This window comes from Macaca nemestrina, chromosome 17 (genome assembly GCF_043159975.1).
Source record: "Macaca nemestrina isolate mMacNem1 chromosome 17, mMacNem.hap1, whole genome shotgun sequence".
Lineage (NCBI taxonomy): Eukaryota > Metazoa > Chordata > Mammalia > Primates > Cercopithecidae > Macaca > Macaca nemestrina.
This window is the reverse complement of record NC_092141.1, coordinates 60,624,186-60,641,299: the sequence shown is the minus strand read 5'-3', so window position 1 is coordinate 60,641,299 and position 17,114 is coordinate 60,624,186. Positions and strand designations below refer to the sequence as shown.

The 17,114-nt window shown below is 51.5% G+C and overlaps 1 protein-coding gene across 15 annotated transcripts in view; it reads right to left on the bottom strand.

Moving 5' to 3' along the window:
* Positions 1–17,114, bottom strand: part of LOC105472318 (homeobox B3) — a 41,782-nt gene that overhangs the window by 6,839 nt on the left and 17,829 nt on the right. For 2 of the 15 annotated variants that reach the window (XM_071083002.1, XM_071083006.1), the window contains exon 1: positions 31–6,433. The exons of 7 other annotated variants lie outside the window; for them this stretch is intronic. The gene's annotated coding sequence lies outside the window, so the exon portion shown is untranslated. Of the gene's footprint in view, positions 1–30; positions 6,436–8,879; positions 9,011–17,114 lie in introns of those variants that run through there. 6 more of the 15 variants (XM_071082999.1, XM_011725451.3, XM_071082998.1 and 3 more) reach the window with 6 other exon arrangements.

Sequence of the window (17,114 nt, the reverse complement as noted above, 5' to 3'; positions counted from 1 at the left end):
CACCCCGGCTGGGGAGCCCGAGGGGCAGACCGGCCAGAGGAGCCGCTCGGCGTCCGCTTCAATTCACTCGGCTTAGGAGCAGGGGTGCGCAGGAGGGAGGGGGTGGGGGAGCGGGAAAAAAAATAGAAGACCGAAAGGTGCCGGGCAGCTCAGCTCGCCAGAATCCAGCTCCGGGCTCCAGCAGGGCTAAGCCGCCACAGTGTGGTTGCCCTATAAGACTGGTACGCCCTACTCTCCGTAACAATGGCCTCTGCTTTTGCACAGGGAAAAAAAACCACACAGACACACACACACACACTCACTCACTCACACACAAGCTCACATGCCCCCCCACCTCTCCCCCTTTAGCAAGCTTAGATGCCTGATAAGGAGGGAAGGTGATGGTGGTGATGGCAAAGGGGGGAAATTTTAAAATACCCCGCTCCCCAAAAAAAGAGTGAGAAGGAAAGAAGGGAGGGTTTTTTTTTTGTTTGTTTTTTTGTTTTTTAAGAACGGGTAAAAATTTAAATCTAGATTGGGGGGACAGGGAGGAAGAGGTGAGCAAAGGCAAGGAAGGGCGGTGAAGTTCACAGCTCCCCCCATACCCCACTAGTGAACCATTATGCTAATTTGAGAAGTAGCATTTGGAGGCTGAGTCAAAGACAGGCCTCGCCCGGGGGGGGTGAGGGTGCCGGGTGCCCCTCTGCACTCATTCGCAATTGGAAGACCAGGACTTTTTTAGAAAGTAGTTTCGCTCCGCAGGGACTGGTGGCTGGGTCTCCAACCCTCACACTCTGGCTCCCTCCTTCTGAGTCTCCAGCCCCGTCTTCTTCCCTCCACTACACCCTCTCTATTCCTCCCAAATCTCCCCCCAATCTCCAGGCCCAGTCACTAACCGAGGGAGAGGGAAAAACCAGACCTTTTAAAACAACAACAACAACAACAACACCCCTCCCCCTTTTTCTTTTTGAGAACAGACAACAAGCAGTGAGTGATGATTTTAAAAACCCAGAACATCTTGCAGGGGGAGGAGGGTTGAGAAAAGGGTGACAAAAGGAGAACTCTGTGTTTTAGCTTGAGCTCCAGACTGGCTGGCAGTAGACAGGCTGAAAGAACTTTACGGAGAAGTTTCTGTTAGGATTCTCACCTCCGGATAGGCAGAAGGAGCTAAGAGGTGATAAGGACATTTGTACTTCTGAGAAGAACTAGCAGGGTGGCTTAATTTTAAATGCACTGGCAGAAGAGATGGAATATGGTTATTATTATTATTCAGAACAACCCTGTTTGTTTCTCTCTGCCCTGCAAGATTTATGACTCTTGGCACAAGTGAGGAAGGCCACAAAAGCTAAAGTTTTCTTAGGGTGTGTTTGAGCAGGGCAGGAAAAGGCAAGGAGGAGGCCTGTAGGAGGAAGACAGGAGCCAAAAATGTAGGTGTCTGCAGATTTGGGACAGGGGGTGGGGAATAGTCATTCCGGGAGGAAGGAAAAGACAAAAAGAGCACCAGGACATTTCTCAAAGCAGGAGTGTTTGCAACTCTACCTAACTGCTGACTCGGAGCTAGGGGATGAAATAGAAAGCTGACCCTCTTCTCTAAAGGCAGCTTGGAAAACTAGTTCTCTTAACTTCGTGTAAGGCACTACCCTGTGATTTCCTGGTTAGAATACTTAGCTTTTGCCTTCTCCCATCTGGATGCACCAGGAGAGGGAACGGGACTGGGGACAACAAAGGTGAGACTTGACTTCCAGCTATTGTGTCCCCTCCAGCAAAGGCTGGCAGTGTCTGGCAAAGCTTCCCTCATTCCCTCTCTCTCCCTACTCACAGGCTCTACTTTGGGATGAGATAGGGAGTGGCCCCTGGCCTCCAGGCCCTACTTCTTCTGGGCAAGGCTAAGTCAGGCCAGGTGATTTGGAGCAGCCGGTTTCCGGGGACCCTGATAAACTGGGGGTACCTGTGGCCTTCCTGCCCTCCAGCAACAGGAGCCACTTGCAGAGCCTCAGAATGTAATGTCCTGAGGACCCCATCTCCTACCTAGAAAGTTGATGGCTGGGGGGAAGTACGGGTTGGGGGACTTCAGGATGGAGGGTGGGAACTATTTTTCTGTGTTTATTAGTAGCTATTATTCTGTGTTTATTAGTATTTTTCTGTGTATATTAGTAGTATCAAGAAAAGAAAACATCCAAGTCAGACCTAGACTTGGGGCTCAAGCCAGCCTGGACCCCCAAACAGACCTGTTAGGGGTGCCTGAGTATGTGGCTGCAAAATGTCTGTCCTGATATCTCTACACTAGATAGAGATACACAGGTCAGACCTCATGTAACTTTGAGCCTGGTGGGTCGGTAACTTAGGCCAGGGAGGTTGCCAGAAGCTTAAAGAAACCAGTACCTTTGAGTTTTTTTCTATCAATCCCCCAAATTAAAAAAAAGCCAAGAATGTACCTCAAAACTCTACTGTCCTAGCTGTTACTATCATTGGGTTAGAGAAGGTCATTGTAAAACAGAGAAGAGGAGAACTTCATCGCTTTTGGGACTGCGCAGCTTTGCCTCTAGGAATAATACGAGAGTCCAGAAGGCACCCAGCCAGCCCCGGGCCGGCTGCTGGAGAAGCAGGCCGGAGCTGAGCTGGGGGTGGAGGAGTGTTCCAGAGACAACGGCAGACCCCTCCCTTCCTCAAGCCTCCTCAACCCTTTGTGGTCCCTCGGGCTACAGAAGGCAGTGGGGCATAGTGGGGTGGGAGTGAAAAAGAGGACGGAGAAGCAAGAAAACGAACCTGGAGAAAATCGCAGAGGACATACACCCCCAAATGCGGTAGGAGATGGAGTGGGGGCTTCTTAATTCTGGAGTACAGCGCCCATTTGGAATGCTTGGGAGGCAATTAGATCCCAGTTTAGTTTCTGTCTTGCCTTTTTTCTTCCTTTCTCAGAGGTCTCTGGCCAGCAGGCGGGCTGCCCTCTGATTAGGGCTGGGAGGCTGGAGGATGGAGAGTGGAACGGGCACCCCTGAGGGCCCCCGTTTGGACTGAGGTGTTGCTGCTGGCCAGGGGCTTTTCAAACTTCAGGGGACAAAGGCTGGTAGTGAGGAGTTTGGGCAAGGAACTTGGGGTGGGGGAGGCCAGAGCAGTCTGAGGGGAGACTTTGGGGTCTGGGAAAAGAGAAGCAGGAGAAAGGCTTATCATCCCAGAGAGTGAAGCCATGATTTCGGAGCAGACTGGAAATACAGAAGAGGGAACAATTTCTTCTTGGATTTGGGAGGGAAACCTGGGAAACTTTGTGTGTGTGCCCATGTGTAGGGTGTGTGTGTGTGTGTGTGTGTGAGAGAGAGAGAGAGAGAGACAGAGAGAGAGACAGAGAGAGAGAAAGGAGGAGAAAGAGAAATTGAAAAAGAGAAAAATTGAGTAAGAGACAGAGACACTAGCATAATGAAGTAAAAAAAATAATAATAAGGGTAAAGATTAGAGAAAATGTCCTTCTTCACAGACATCCTTTCCTCTTCCATTCCGTTTCTTCAGAGCCAGAGCACTCACTCTGGCACTTCTCTCCCCCACCCTACTGGGTAACCAGTATCAGGCAACGGGAGCACTTTAAACCTTCTGGAGCAATCAAGGGCTACCCGCCCTTATAGACCTCAACGGGATCGCGCCTGTTTCTCTCTTCCCCCAGAAATGCATCAACTAGCAAACAAAAATTCTCTCAATAAGGGCATACTGGTTGGCTCTTTTAAAACTGATTTCTGATCTCAGACTTGGGGCAGTCAAGGATCCTGCTCCTGACTCAATCAGCACAAAATTTGCCTAGCCCACTGGCTAGCTGGGGAGCTAGGACCTGGGAGCCTGGGTTCTCAGATGTTTAGCGATGTGTTTCTTCCTGGCCCTGTCTGAGTTCCCGGTCCCACACTGTTTTCCAGCTTCACTGCCCAACTTTGTAGCCCTAGCAGAGGGGTGTAAAGTTCACACACTCACCCGAATCTCCATTTTCCCTTAAGTATTAATAAAGATTTCAAAGCTGGGGGTTGTAAAGTGGGAATTGCTAATGAAGAAGGCTCTTGGCATTTGGATCCCCATCTCCAGCTCTCCAATAAGCCAGAGCAGGAGGGAACAAAGGGGCACCCAGAATGGAGAAGAGGAGGCCCGCATAGACCCTGCTCAGCAATAGTGGGGATCAAAAGAAGAAAAAGGTCGCTGCAGTGGATGAAGAAAAATCCAAGCTGTACATTTTCCCCACCCCATGTGTGGGGGCACTGCCCTCTCCCCAGCCAAGCCTGTGAAGGGGTGGTAGGACAAAAAGGGCAGCCACAAGGGTCTGCGAAGTCCACTCAATGACCATGGAGGCCGCCTGAACATGCTGAGGAGATGGCGGTGCTGCCAGCGAGTTGGGAGCCTCAGGCAGGTGGGCTCCTTGGTGATGATAGATCCCAATTTGAATCAGGGCTCCCGCCTCATCTAGAAGCTCAGCCTTAGCCTGGCAAACCCCACCCCCAGCAAGTGTTGAGACAAAGGTGGGCAGAGCCGAGAAGGCAGAGGAAGGGAGGCTGCAAATCCTGGGCAGCTTGGGGGCTGCAGGGGGTGCTGGGAAAGGGAGGCAGAAGCAGGAAAAGAGGAACAGGCCCAGTCCCTGAGGCTGAGCGGGCCTCTCCTGACAGACTGGATGTTTCTCTCCCGGTGACCTCTGTTTAGCAGACAATAACTCAGTGGATTAATGACCAATCAGCGAAAGGCGTTCCGAATTGCCTCCAAATATAAAACTCCGAAGTCAGAATGGGACAGGGCCAGAGTCTGGGGCTGCTAGTCCTTTTGTTTTTTCTCTCTCTCAAATTAGTGTTTTGGGCTAGGCTTTAGGAAGTGGATTATCTGCCCAGTGTCTGAGATTTCCAGAGCCCCAAAGATGAGGTTGTTTCCCATCTCTTCCCATCTCCTTCCCTCCTCCCCCAGAATTCATATTCCAAACCACACTTCCCAAGGCAGCCTGGAAACCTCCCCTCCCCTCCCCTGCTAGCCTCTTCACATCCCTGATCCTGCAAGAAATTTCCTTGCTCACAACCATGCAACTGAGAAGCCACCACTCCTTTGGAACTGGGGGAGGAGCTGGAAAATAAAAGCAAGTATAGCGTGGGGGTCTTCCACCTTGCAGGCTCTGTCCTGGCTACCCTAGAGGAGACCCGGTAGAGTGCTGTGGCACCCTGTGTGTGCCTCCTCCCAAGAAGCGAGGGCTCAAAGGCCCAGGGTTGGGGTGAGGCTGAGAAGGGGGGCACCTGCTGTCACAGAATCTAAACTCTGAAACCACTGTTCAGTCCCTGGGCTGGGGTAGGGGGCACCTTAAAAACCTACTGTGTTGGGAGGCCGAGGCGGGCGGATCACCTGAGGTTGGGAGTTGGAGACCAGCCTGACCAATATGGAGAAACCCTGTCTCTACTAAAAATACAAAATTAGCCGGGTGTCGTGGCACATGCCCGTAATCCCAGCTACTCAGGAGGCTGAGGCAGGAGAATCGCTTGAATCAGGGAGGCGGAGGTTGCGGTGAGTGGAGATCACACCATTGCACTCCAGCCTGGGCAACAAGAGCAAAACTCCATCTCAAAACACACACACACACACACACACACACACACACACACACACACACAACGAAAGCCTTAGCCCAGTGCCTGGCAGGGAAAGGGTCTTGCTCAGTAAGGTCCAGCCCTTCTTTCCTTAGTCCCTCTCCAAATGTCAATCTCAACCCAACCCAGCTAGCTGGCCCCTCTCCACTGCCTTCTAGTTCCACCGCTCTCCTCGGGGCTACTTCTCAGCTGAGAATAAAGGCACCTTCAAAAGGAGGAACAGTCCAGATTCCAGTGGATTTCCTAGAGCCAGACTGAGTAAGCATACACTGCTCTGGGTATATGTAAACTCTGAATATTGCAAATAAACATGCAGTAACTTCTATACCCAGATGCCCACAGAGCTCCAGGACACACAAGGGAGTGCCTCCCATGTACTGTCCTGCTGAGGATGGGTACACACAGAGGTACCCAATTTCAGAACAGGAGAGAAATCAGGAAGTGTCCAGTCCAACTCTTGCCATTGTTACAGATCAGGAAACTGAGGCCCAGAGCAAGGAAGTGATTTGTCTGGAGTTATACTTGGGATAGGCTTGGGAGTTGGAAGGCTTGAATTACAGATGTTCCAGCTTGGCTGTGTGACATGAGGCAGGGCACTCCTTGGGCCTCAGTGTCCCCTTCCGTAAAGCACAGGCATGTATATGGAGGGAAGGGGTTTAGCTAAAAGATCTGTAAGATCTCTTTTTGGACTGAATGTTAGTGATTCTCCATGTGCTGATGTAAAAGTGTGTGCCAATAAGAAGTAATAAACTAAGGCCGGGCGCGGTGGCTCAAGCCTGTAATCCCAGCACTTTGGAAGGCCGAGACGGGCGGATCACAAGGTCAGGAGATCGAGACCATCCTGGCTAACATGGTGAAACCCCGTCTCTACTAAAAATACAAAAAAACTAGCCGGGCGAGGTGGCGGGCGCCTGTAGTCCCAGCTACTCGGGCGGCTGAGGCAGGAGAATGGCGTAAACCCGGGAGGCGGAGCTTGCAGTGAGCTGAGATCCGGCCACTGCACTCCAGCCTGGGCGACAGAGCGAGACTCCGTCTCAAAAAAAAAAAAAAAAAAGAAGTAATAAACTGAGTTCAGACAATAACCAGCACCATCGTGACCAGATTCGTGGTATTTCCCTTGGGGTTTAAATGCTTACCACCGAGCACCAACCTGGTGCCTGACCCTCCCTTGCCCCATAGAGGCTCATGCACTGGGTTTTACTGCTCTTCTGTGTGTAGGGTGGGTTGTTTTCTACCCTCATTACCAAACCAAAAGTGCTATTTTTAGACACTGCAACTTAGGCAGTAAATAATTAATTTGTCTAATTAAAGGAGGAAGGTTTCAACCTGGCAATTTTTAACCAGGCATCAATGCACCCATTGTACCAGCCGAGCCTTCTCACCCGACCCCCTCCCTGCCCATACACCTACCAGCCTCCCCAGTTGCCTTCCCCTCAGTTGGAGACCAGCATTCCCCCAGATGGCTAGCAGGGTCCACAGGGCCAGACTGTGTCCCTCATGACAAAGTTCCGCGCACTGGTGTGCTTCCCCATAGAAATAGGTCTGCCAGCAGCTGCACCTCAAAGCTTGCTTTCCCTACCCCCAAAGCTGTGCTGGGCTCCAGGCCTCTGCTCTCTGCTCTCTGCTCTTGGGAAATGTGTAATCTACCTCCCCAGCTCAAGATGCCCCAACAATACAGCGAGTTTGCATTTCAAGAAACTCCCATTAATATCAATTTACTTCACTGAAACCTCGGGTTCTTCATCAAGTTGATGATTTATGATAAAATCAATTAAATTACGGCCACTTAGGGCCCAGCCGCTTCCTCTCAGATTTCATTGGTGCGGGGCCCAAGTGTCTGGTGGAAAAATGCAAGTTTAGCTGGAGGCGAGGAAAGATAATTCTGCGGCTGAGAAAATTTAATGCAAAACAATTTCCAGGCAAAGTTGGGCGTCTGGACAGAAATGCAAGAGCCACTAGTTGGCCTGCGGAAATTACTATCTGGGGGTCAAAATGTTTTTCTCCCCACCCCCATCATCCTGCGTGCCTCCCTTACTCTGTTCGTCTTTGTATTCACTTGCTCCCCACTCCCAAACAGAGATTTTGGGAGAATTTGAGCAGTAATGGTGGGACACAAGGCTGCCAAGGTCCAGCCTCAAACCACGGATCTCCCTGATCTTCCCTACCACACCAAGCCTTTTCTCCTTTTGGCCTCCCCTCCTGAACCAACCATACTCATTAATTCCTTGGCTTCCCACCACAAAGTTAAAAATTCAAAGTGAAGATGAGGTTGGGTGGGCAGAAGGCACAGGAGGCATATAGGGAAAGGGTAGAGGGGCAGGGGCCAGGAGGCCAGGCCAAGTGGGCTCTGCTGCATGTGGCTGCGGGAAGAAAAAAGCAGGAAAGAGCACTACTACGCGAAGAGGACAAGGGGCAATGTGTCTACAGCTACCCCATCCCAGAGTTCCAGAACCAGAGAACATGGGGTCTCTATCCTGGCTCCCAGTCTCCCAGCTCACAAAGTGATTCCGCAAACCCACCCGCAAAGCCCCACCTGGAGTACATACAGCTCCCAATGTGCAGATGCACTCACACAGTACACAAGCATACCTACCCGTGTGCCTGCTTTGCATACACCCACCACACCGTGCGCCTGCAAACGGACAGTTCCCACTATCCTCCCTCATCTGGGAAAATAAATCCCAGTGTGTCAGGCTGGCATCGCTTCCCACACCAAGAAGAGGGGCTTCTCTGGGCTCTGCTCTGTTTGGTTTTTGGTTTCCAGAGCAGGCAGCAGTAAACACAGCTTCTCTGAAGCCATAAATCACCCCCTTTGCTATCTTCTGGGCTTGACACTCAGCCTCAGTGCAATCCCTTGTAGTTTTGGCTTCAAATAACCCGCTAGATGCTAAAGGGTTGGGCAATGGTGGCAGCTGGGTTGTGGAAGCTGACCCAGTGGTCCCTCCCCAACCCCACTGCCCCTAGCAGATGCACCTCACATTTCCCTCAGTACCCACAGCTCCCAACTGCCCTGAAAAACCCTCCTGGGCCTCAACACCCTTCCTGAGCGGGAGAGCTCTCCGATCCCCTAACACGATCATGTCCACACGCCCACCCAAACAGCTCCACATTCCTCCACACTCGTCCTCCACCCCAGGTCCCTCTACCCCCTCGAAGCCCCCACCCTGCCTCTCAAAGTTGCTCTCATCTTCATGTTCAAGTCGGATCCCAGCCTGTCCCAGGAGAGAGGCCTGGGGGCGGGCATCTCAGCCACCCACCTCTGCACCCCCGCCAGTACCCGAGCGCCCCGGCTCCGCACCCCACACTTACCTGTGCGGTCTTCCGCTAGGGCGCGGGCAGCGGCGGGCAGCCGGGCACTGGGTGCACGCGGGGGCCGACTGCCAGGCCCCGGACCCTCGGCCCCGGCTGGGGCTCCGCCGCCGCAGCCAGCCGCATCCTAGTCGCTCAACCCCCAGCAACCCCCGAGCGTCCCGCCGAGCTGGGGGAGAGGCCCGGATGCGCTCGCCCCCACCCCGCCCCCGCCCGCGCCCCCGCCCCCGGCTTTGTTCGGCCTCCAGGGCCCCAGGAGCGCGCGGATCTGGCACTCCGGGCGCGGCAGGCGCCGGTTTCCTGAGAAGCTCCCACTCCGCCCGGGCCGCGCGGGGCTGCGGGAACCCCGGGCTCGTCTGGCACCGAGCTGGGCTCGGGATTTGAGAGCGGGCCAAGTTGCCAGGCGAGAGGAGCGGCGACTGACAGGGGAACGGCGAGGCGAGGGGAGCGCCGGGGGCGCCATGGCGGAAGGCGGGCACACGGGCGGCTCTTCAATGTCACCAGCGAAATGGGTTCCATATGTCCGACCCGGCAGAGAAGGGAGGGGAAGGGAGAGAGTTCTGGGCAGGACAGGAGTGGGGACAGGGAGGGGGGCAATGGAGGCAACAGAGCAATGGCGAGGGGCCAATGGGAAGGATCAGAGGGGCGAGAAACGTTTGCATCTCCCTTTTTCCCTCGAGTTTTCTAAAGCTGCTTAGGCTGGTAGGAACTTTCTTTCCCTTTTTCCTTTTCTTGTTCTTTCCTGTAAGGTGGGGGAGGAAGGAGATTAGTAGGGGAAGCATCCGCTTGTTAAGGCTGGGAGTTTGAGGGAGATGTGGAATGGAGGTGAAAGTTCTTAGGCGGCTGGAAGATCAACAACTTCTCCAGGTCCCTAGAGAAAAAAGAGACCAAACCCACAAAGGGGAAGAAAAGCCAAGAAAGGATTGCAGGGTCCAGGTGTCAACGACTGGTCCCAACTCCCCCACCCCCATGATGAAATTCTGTTTGGGGAGGTCCCAATGATTAAGTTACTGACGCTGGCAATGGTGGTGGAGGCTGAAGTGTCCTGGTCATCTTGGCCATTCCCTGGCACTTCAGATCCTGCCACAGCTGCCTCACACCTGATTTAGCACCCCCAAGGGCCTACTCTAGAGTTAGTTGTTTCTGAGATGGCCTGGGCTTTGGGCAGCTTCCTGTAAAGAAGGCTACTAGGGACCAGGGAGCCTGGAGGAGCTTCCCTCTGTGCCTGCTCCCCAAGGTCTTTGGGCTCTTTATCTGTGTTGGGTCTCTCTGTCTTTTCTAACCATCTCTGTTGTCTCGGTTCCTTTCTCACGGCCCCTTTGTCTTTTTCAAACTCTGTCTCTCTCAGTGTCTTTAGTGAATTTGAATTGAGCCTTGCAAAGGATTTAGGAGTGTCTCCAGAAATCACTTCTGGGCTCACTCATTAGGTTGAGTCTCTTCTTCCCTTTCCTCTGTGGGGGAACCCACCCTCTGTCCAGAGAAATTATCTTCTAGAGAGAAGAGGACAAAGGGAGTAGTTTCCTTCCCACTTCCCTTCTCACTTAACTGTGTGTGCGCGTCCCCTTGTGAGTTGTGGGGCTCCTTGCTCCAGGACAGCCTCCCTTCCCCTCTGACTGGCCTTTGTTTCCACTCTCCCTGTCATCCCCTCCTTGGGCTCAGCCTTGACTTTCCACCCCAGAAAGGGATCCTGCTGCTTGTTCTCTCTCTGGGTCCCTCTCTTCCTCTTCTCACTCTTCATCTTTCTGTACAATTCCTCTGGTCACTAAAGCAAGCGTTAGCAGCCTGGCTTCTTAAAGGCACAGAGATAAATACTGCAATTATATAGAGAGGATACCAGCAGAGAATTACCGGAGAAGACAGAGTCAGCGGCTTTCCCAGAGCTCTGTCTCCCAGATGCATTCTACCCCAACCCCTGAACAACACAAAAGCAAATCAATGGGGTGGAGGGTGCAGGACTTGTAAGAGACAGGGTGCTTCATAGCTAAATGAAGCAAATGTACATATAAACAACAAAATCCTTTCAAACTTGCTGATTTGGGGTAGGCCCACATGCCTGGATGGAAGGCATTGGGCATCACATGAGGGGATTTACCAGAAAATGGTGGCAAGGGATGGTGCCCTTGCTTTGTCTCCTGGGGAAGAGTCTGTGCGTGTCGGGGAAAGGGGGGGGGGAGGGGGTATCAGTGTCATCTCCCCTTCTCTGGGCCAGAGGAGACAAAGACCTGAAGAGGGCTGAAAGAATAAAGAGGAAAAGCTGCTGGAGTGGGGGGGTGGTTGGTCAGACTTCCACGTCACAGGCAAAGGTAGCAGCAGGAGGGGAGATGGAAAAGGGTTGGGGAGGAGGAGTTGCAAACGCAGGCAGGGGGAAGGGGGCCTGTGGGACTGGCTCTCCACGCTAGTTATGGGCTGGCCCAAAGAGCAGATCTTTCCCATCTTTCAAAGCATGCTGAATTCAGAAGCTAATACAAATGATTCTACCCTCTTCCTTCTCTTTCATGTTCCTCCTCCTCCCCATGGATGAGGTGATCCTTCCCTGCTCTCTCAAAAACTCCAAGACTTTGCCCTAATTGTGGACCACCAGTTTGAGGGAGAACTCACCCTCTTCACAGTTCCACCACCCCACACTTTCCAGGTGAGGGAGAAGTAGAAATGCTTGCCTCCCACACTGAATGTATGAGGGATTCTCCAACACTCAAGGAGTGGGTGGGGAATGAGACTGAAAGGTTTGGAACCCCTATGCCCCAGGTCTCTTTGCTGCTTCTGCCAGCCCTTCCCACCTCCTCACAATCTTCAGTGCTGTCAAAGCTGCCCCTGAATCCAGACTTTCCCCAGTTCCTTTTATCCAGGTCAGGCAGTGCCTCTACCTATCCCAGCCTTGGGTCCTGGCCTTCTCTTTCTCCTCAAACCCTTTTCAACAGAGACTCCCGAATTGGGAGGCTTCACCCACCACCCATTGAGAATCCCTTGTTCACATGGATGAGACTCAGTGTGTTAACTCCCTTGTTAACATGGATGAGACTTGGAGGAGAGTGTGGGAGCGAGCTCCTGGATGCTGCGGGGACTGGGGCCTGAGCTGCCACTCCACGTAGCTAGCAGATGCCATGAATAATTAACACCTGGGTGCGGCGTTGCTCTAACTTCCCTGCTCAAAGGTTTACGCTAGCAGGCAGAGTTAAATATCACAGATAATCGTGGCTATAAAGTCAGTTGGCCTGGCTCCAGTCAGGGAATGAGCGGCCAACAGCTGGGACTGGAGTTGGCGAAGGCTCTGGCCCTCTGCACTTCATCCATCACAACTTTGGGGTACAGTGTAGAACATTCCCCAAAGCCACCTCTGGCTTTGCTCTTGACCAGCAGCCTCTCCCCTAGTAGGAAGGAACTGTGACCTCCACATGAAATTATAGGGGAAAGTTAACAGCTCTTCCCCTGCCTCTCCAATCTGCACCCCGTTTGCTCCCTTTTTGGATGGGGACTTAGTTAACTAAGAACACACTCGACATCCTCCAACACTCCAACTTTCTGGGACCACCTGATTCCTAGAACATTTCTAGAAAAACTTCAGAGAACTTCTCCCCACTTTAGCCCCAAACACAGAGTCCCTCACTGCCGAGGAAACTTTTCTTTGTTTCAGCAGGTCAAAGGAAGGCTCCTGGGGTATGAATTCATTTCCTTGTTTTGTTAGCCAGGAGGGTGGGGAGCCAAAGCTTTCAGCTTCTCCCCCTGCCCTTCACCCTCTGCTTGCCTCCATTGTCTCCCCCAATTTGGGTAACTCCTTTTCCACCTTCAACCACCCCCCAGACACATCAGTCCTATAAATTAAGCTTTAATAATGTAACGGAACCCCTCCCATCCCTTTCCAATCACGCAGAACTTTGATTTGGTCTCCATTGATCACAAAAATCTTTGCCTTCAACTCCAGTAATTTCTTTCTCCACTTCCACCTCTCTTACTCTTAAGGCTCCTTCTGCCTTCAGAGTTGGATTTGTTCACCCAGGGCTGGAGTTGGAGAAGCCAAACTCCTGGAGGGGAGCTGCTAAAAAATAGAGCTCTGTCTGCTGCTGCAGGAATGTTGGCTCTATCAGGCTCACAAATATAATTTTTATATTAGACTGTGGTCTTTGACTGGGTTTGTATGCCAATGAGGCATTTCTGGTTTACCAAATTTATACAAATCTCGCTTTAATTGATAATCACAGATGCTGTAATTTAAGACCTCCAGCTATAGAGCTTTCATATTAACTGCTGATATATTACTGTAAATCGTCTGAAATAACCAACTCCTGGGAGCGGAGCAGAGCAGAGAGGGAGGAAGTGCCTCCGAGAGCGACTCTCTCCTGGCCGGCCGCAGAAACAGCCCAGCTTCCACATCATTTTCCGTGAAAAATGATTTATCGAAGACATGGCCATAAACAACACAACTCGCTCACAAACACACACAGACGCACGCGCGCACACACACGCACACACACACACAATGGCTGGCATGCCGGCCGAGAAGCTGACACCCATATTGCTATAAATCAAGAAAAAGGTTGGAGGAGAGAGGGAGAGGGAGGGAGGGAGAGAGAGGGAGAGAGAGAGGGAGAGAGAGAGAGAGAAAGAGAGAGAGACAGAGAGAGAGAGAAAAGAAGAATATTCCTAAAATCTCTATGCAATGCCTCAATGGGTATAAACACACAGAGCACCGTGTGAAGAGAAATGGCAGGAAATGAAGATGGCTATTTGTCACATTTTACGACAATAACATTAATAACAAACAATAAATTTACATGGACATATAAGACGCGGTAGGTAGTGAGAAATCCCTTCTACTTACAATACCCCAGCCCGCGGTGTGGCTCCGGCTGCGGGGCTGTTTTATTGCTGTCTCCCTTTCTTTTTCTCTCTCTCTCCCTCTCTCTCCCCCTCTCTCTTTTTTTTTTCTCGGGGTACAGGCTTGTTTTTCAAAGGACAGTTGAATTGCACGTCAGAAACAGGGAGACCGAGCCTGCGATTTTCCTGACGAATACATATCTATTCTGCAACCTCGGCATTAATTATTTAATGAATCACGTGACCGGGAGGGGGAAGGGGGTCTTTCGATTTCAGGCTCAAAGGACCACTATGACCTTCCCCTTCAGGAGGAGAAATTTTCCTGCAAAATAAGTTCCCCCCGAACCCACCAATGGAACAGTAGTGAGGTCTCCGTCTGTCTCCCACACTCACATCCATACCTACTACATCTGCAGCTCCTTAACCCCTCTGGACACACACTTACCCACAGCCCACCTCTCCTCTCTCCCTTCTCCTCTTGCTTCTGCTTAGTTCGTGGAGGTGCAGAAATAGTCTGCAGGGGCGTCTGGGGGGTGGGGGTGGGGTGGGCACAGAGCCCTTCTCCAAGCCCCTGGATTTCTCAGCTTCCAGTTCTTCTCTCTGCATCCTTTAGGATTAAGATTTCCTCCCCAGCTGCATTTTCTCCCCCACTCCTGGGGGTATTTATTTGAGTGGGACTTCCTAAATAATGGACAAAATTTCTGAAGGAGCCACTTTGAAAATAAACACTTCATAAGTCCGTGGTATAAGTGGATAAAGAATGGGACTTCTGGCTTTATTCTCATTTTGATCTTTTCTGGTACCTTTTGAAGGGGCAAAAAAGGGACAGGGTGAAGAGATTACTCTGGAGCTTTTAGAGTTGAGAATAACCACAAGGGGGACTTTTTTTCCCTCTTGTGTTGTTACTACTATAGGAAACCAAATGTGACTGACCATTTGAAAATAGATTCTAGAGACAAAGACTGGGACTAAGGTTTCTACACAAAAGAATCGGACTGTCAGCCTCTCCCTACCTATGTCACACCCTGTCTCATTTCCCCCCGCTTCCCAAACCCACCAGTGAAGACAGCTGGAGATTTGAACAGAAGAGGAGGGAAAAGAGACGAAAAGCTTTGAAGTCAGCCTGGCAGCCCCAGGATCCCTATTTCCCAGGTGTTAGCACCCCAAGCTTCCAATCAACAAACAATGGAGGCTGATCAATGGGAAAAAGATGGGGAACGGCTGTGCCTGTTAAAGGGTTAAATATCAGGGACTATCTATTCCCTAGGCCTAAAGAGAGAGACACACAGACCCCTTCACCTCAAATATAAACAAAATAAAACAAGAACAATCCCCCGCCCAAACTTGACCAGTTACTTGCAAGTAGAATCAGAGTTCTCGGCCGGGGCATGGGGTGGGGGTGGGGATGCAAAGGGAAGCAGAAAAGACATTCCTGAAGAAGCCGCAGCCTTATCTGTCCTCAGCAGCTCTCGAGGCAGCCAGGACCACAGCCTCCAGGGCAGGCGGGGAATCCAGGAAGAATGAGCTTTAGGGTAGGGGAGCAGGGATCTGAGGAGCCTCCCCCAGCTTGTTTGAAGGGGCCTAAACCAAAAGCAACTCAGAGGAGAGAAGGTTGAGGACCCGGTTGTCTTAACAAACCCCAAAGAAACAGCCACCCCGGTCTCAGCCTCGGAGGTTCCAGCTACAGTGGCAGCTGCACAGCTTCTGCCCCAGCCAAAAGCACTGGAATCTGCTCTGGCCTCATGGGGTGGGGGCGCCGGCCAGGCCTGGACTCTGTAGGGGAGGTGGTCAGCTTTGATTGTCCAGATACAAAACACAGACTGGTATTGAATTCAGCCTGATCCCGACGTGGGCCCTGCTCCCGGCTCCAGCGAGGGCAACTCCCTGAAAGGTTCTGGCCACAAATCCATTAAAAATGGTCCTCCAAAGAAAAACTCTGCTAAAGTCTAAAATAAAAATAGAGAGCAGAGAGAGAGAGGAGAGAGAAATGCTGGATGTGGGAAGAGAGCAATCTCTAAAACGGAGAAATAATTTTTAAGGACAAGAAAAAGAACAGCAAAATGACACGAAGGCATGCCAGCAGGTTCTGTTAAAATGACCACACTCTTTTTGGATCCTGGGAATGTCCACGTCCAAATAAACAAGCTCCTGATCGCGAGCCGAGCACTTTCTTGCTGCCGATAAAGTGAACGTTTACACTGTGAGAAAGGCGAGATTGATTTACGAATCTGAACGCGCCAGTTTTATGGCTGATCACAAATCCGTCAGCGCTCAACTCACGCTGGGAAACTTCCCAACTCCGTTTTCCAACCAGACCCCCTCCCCAGCCACCACTTCCCAGGGAGACCCACCGCCAGTGCTGGGGCCGCCTCCGAGGGCTCTGGCAGGACTGGGCAACCCCCCTCTGCCCAGGACAAGCGGGTGGAAGTAGGAGAGAGAATGGGGAGGGCCGAGGGAACTGGGGAGAAAGAGGGAAAGAAATCAGAAGGTTGGGAGAACTGGAGTGGCACTAGGATTGTCTGGAGTGAAGGAAATGGGAGATCTGGCAGTTCTCCTTCGTGAACCCCAGCTTTCTCTGACTATGGTCTCTCTCGTTTTCCCTTTGATGGGCCCTAATCCTCACACTGCAGAAAGCAGTTTGTAAAGTCCCTGGCGACTAGGTCTTTGTCACTTGAGCCTATAGAGGGCCCACAACTGGCTATCTGCCCTTATAGGTAATGAATGCACATCTCCCTGAGCCCCAAATATTTTTAGTCCAGGAGCAGCCTAGCTTGCTTTGTGCTCATCCTCTTTCCTTCCTGAGGCCTCCAGCCCCTCTACTTATGCCACCCAGGGATAAAGGAGAGACTATCAACCACTCCAGCTATTTATTGCCTGAAATAGAGTCCCCAAATTTCAAGAAACCATTTACAAAATGCAAACCAACAACCCACATATCCCAGCAAGGTTCTGTCTCTCCTAGTCTTAACTGAAGGGGAACATTTCGTCCTCCCAGCCAGCGTCTGTCTGTGTCTGTCTCTCTTTCTCTTTGTCTCTGTCTCTCCCCAAGAGGGTGGCTGCTGGTATGGATTTTTAAGATACAGCAAACAGAAAACAGTTTTTGGAAAGGCTCTATGTTCAGGGCTCACTCTTTGACAAATCCTCCACCTATTTCTTAAAAGTTTCTGGAAACTTTGGCTAAGCTGGGACAGCAGGCCCTGGAAAGTACTCAGAATAGTCTGCACTGATCCTCCTCCCATTTCCCTTGCTCCTCTGGTGGGTGAGGCACTCCAAGGGCTTTTTTTGGTTATTGGGGAGATTAAGAATTAGGGGAAAGAGGTAAAGGTGATTGTAGAAATAGCTTCCTAAACAAAGGAACTTCAGAAAATGGGTTGATAGGCTGTGGATTTGGATGTCAGCCCTCAGAGAGATGACAGCCTGTGA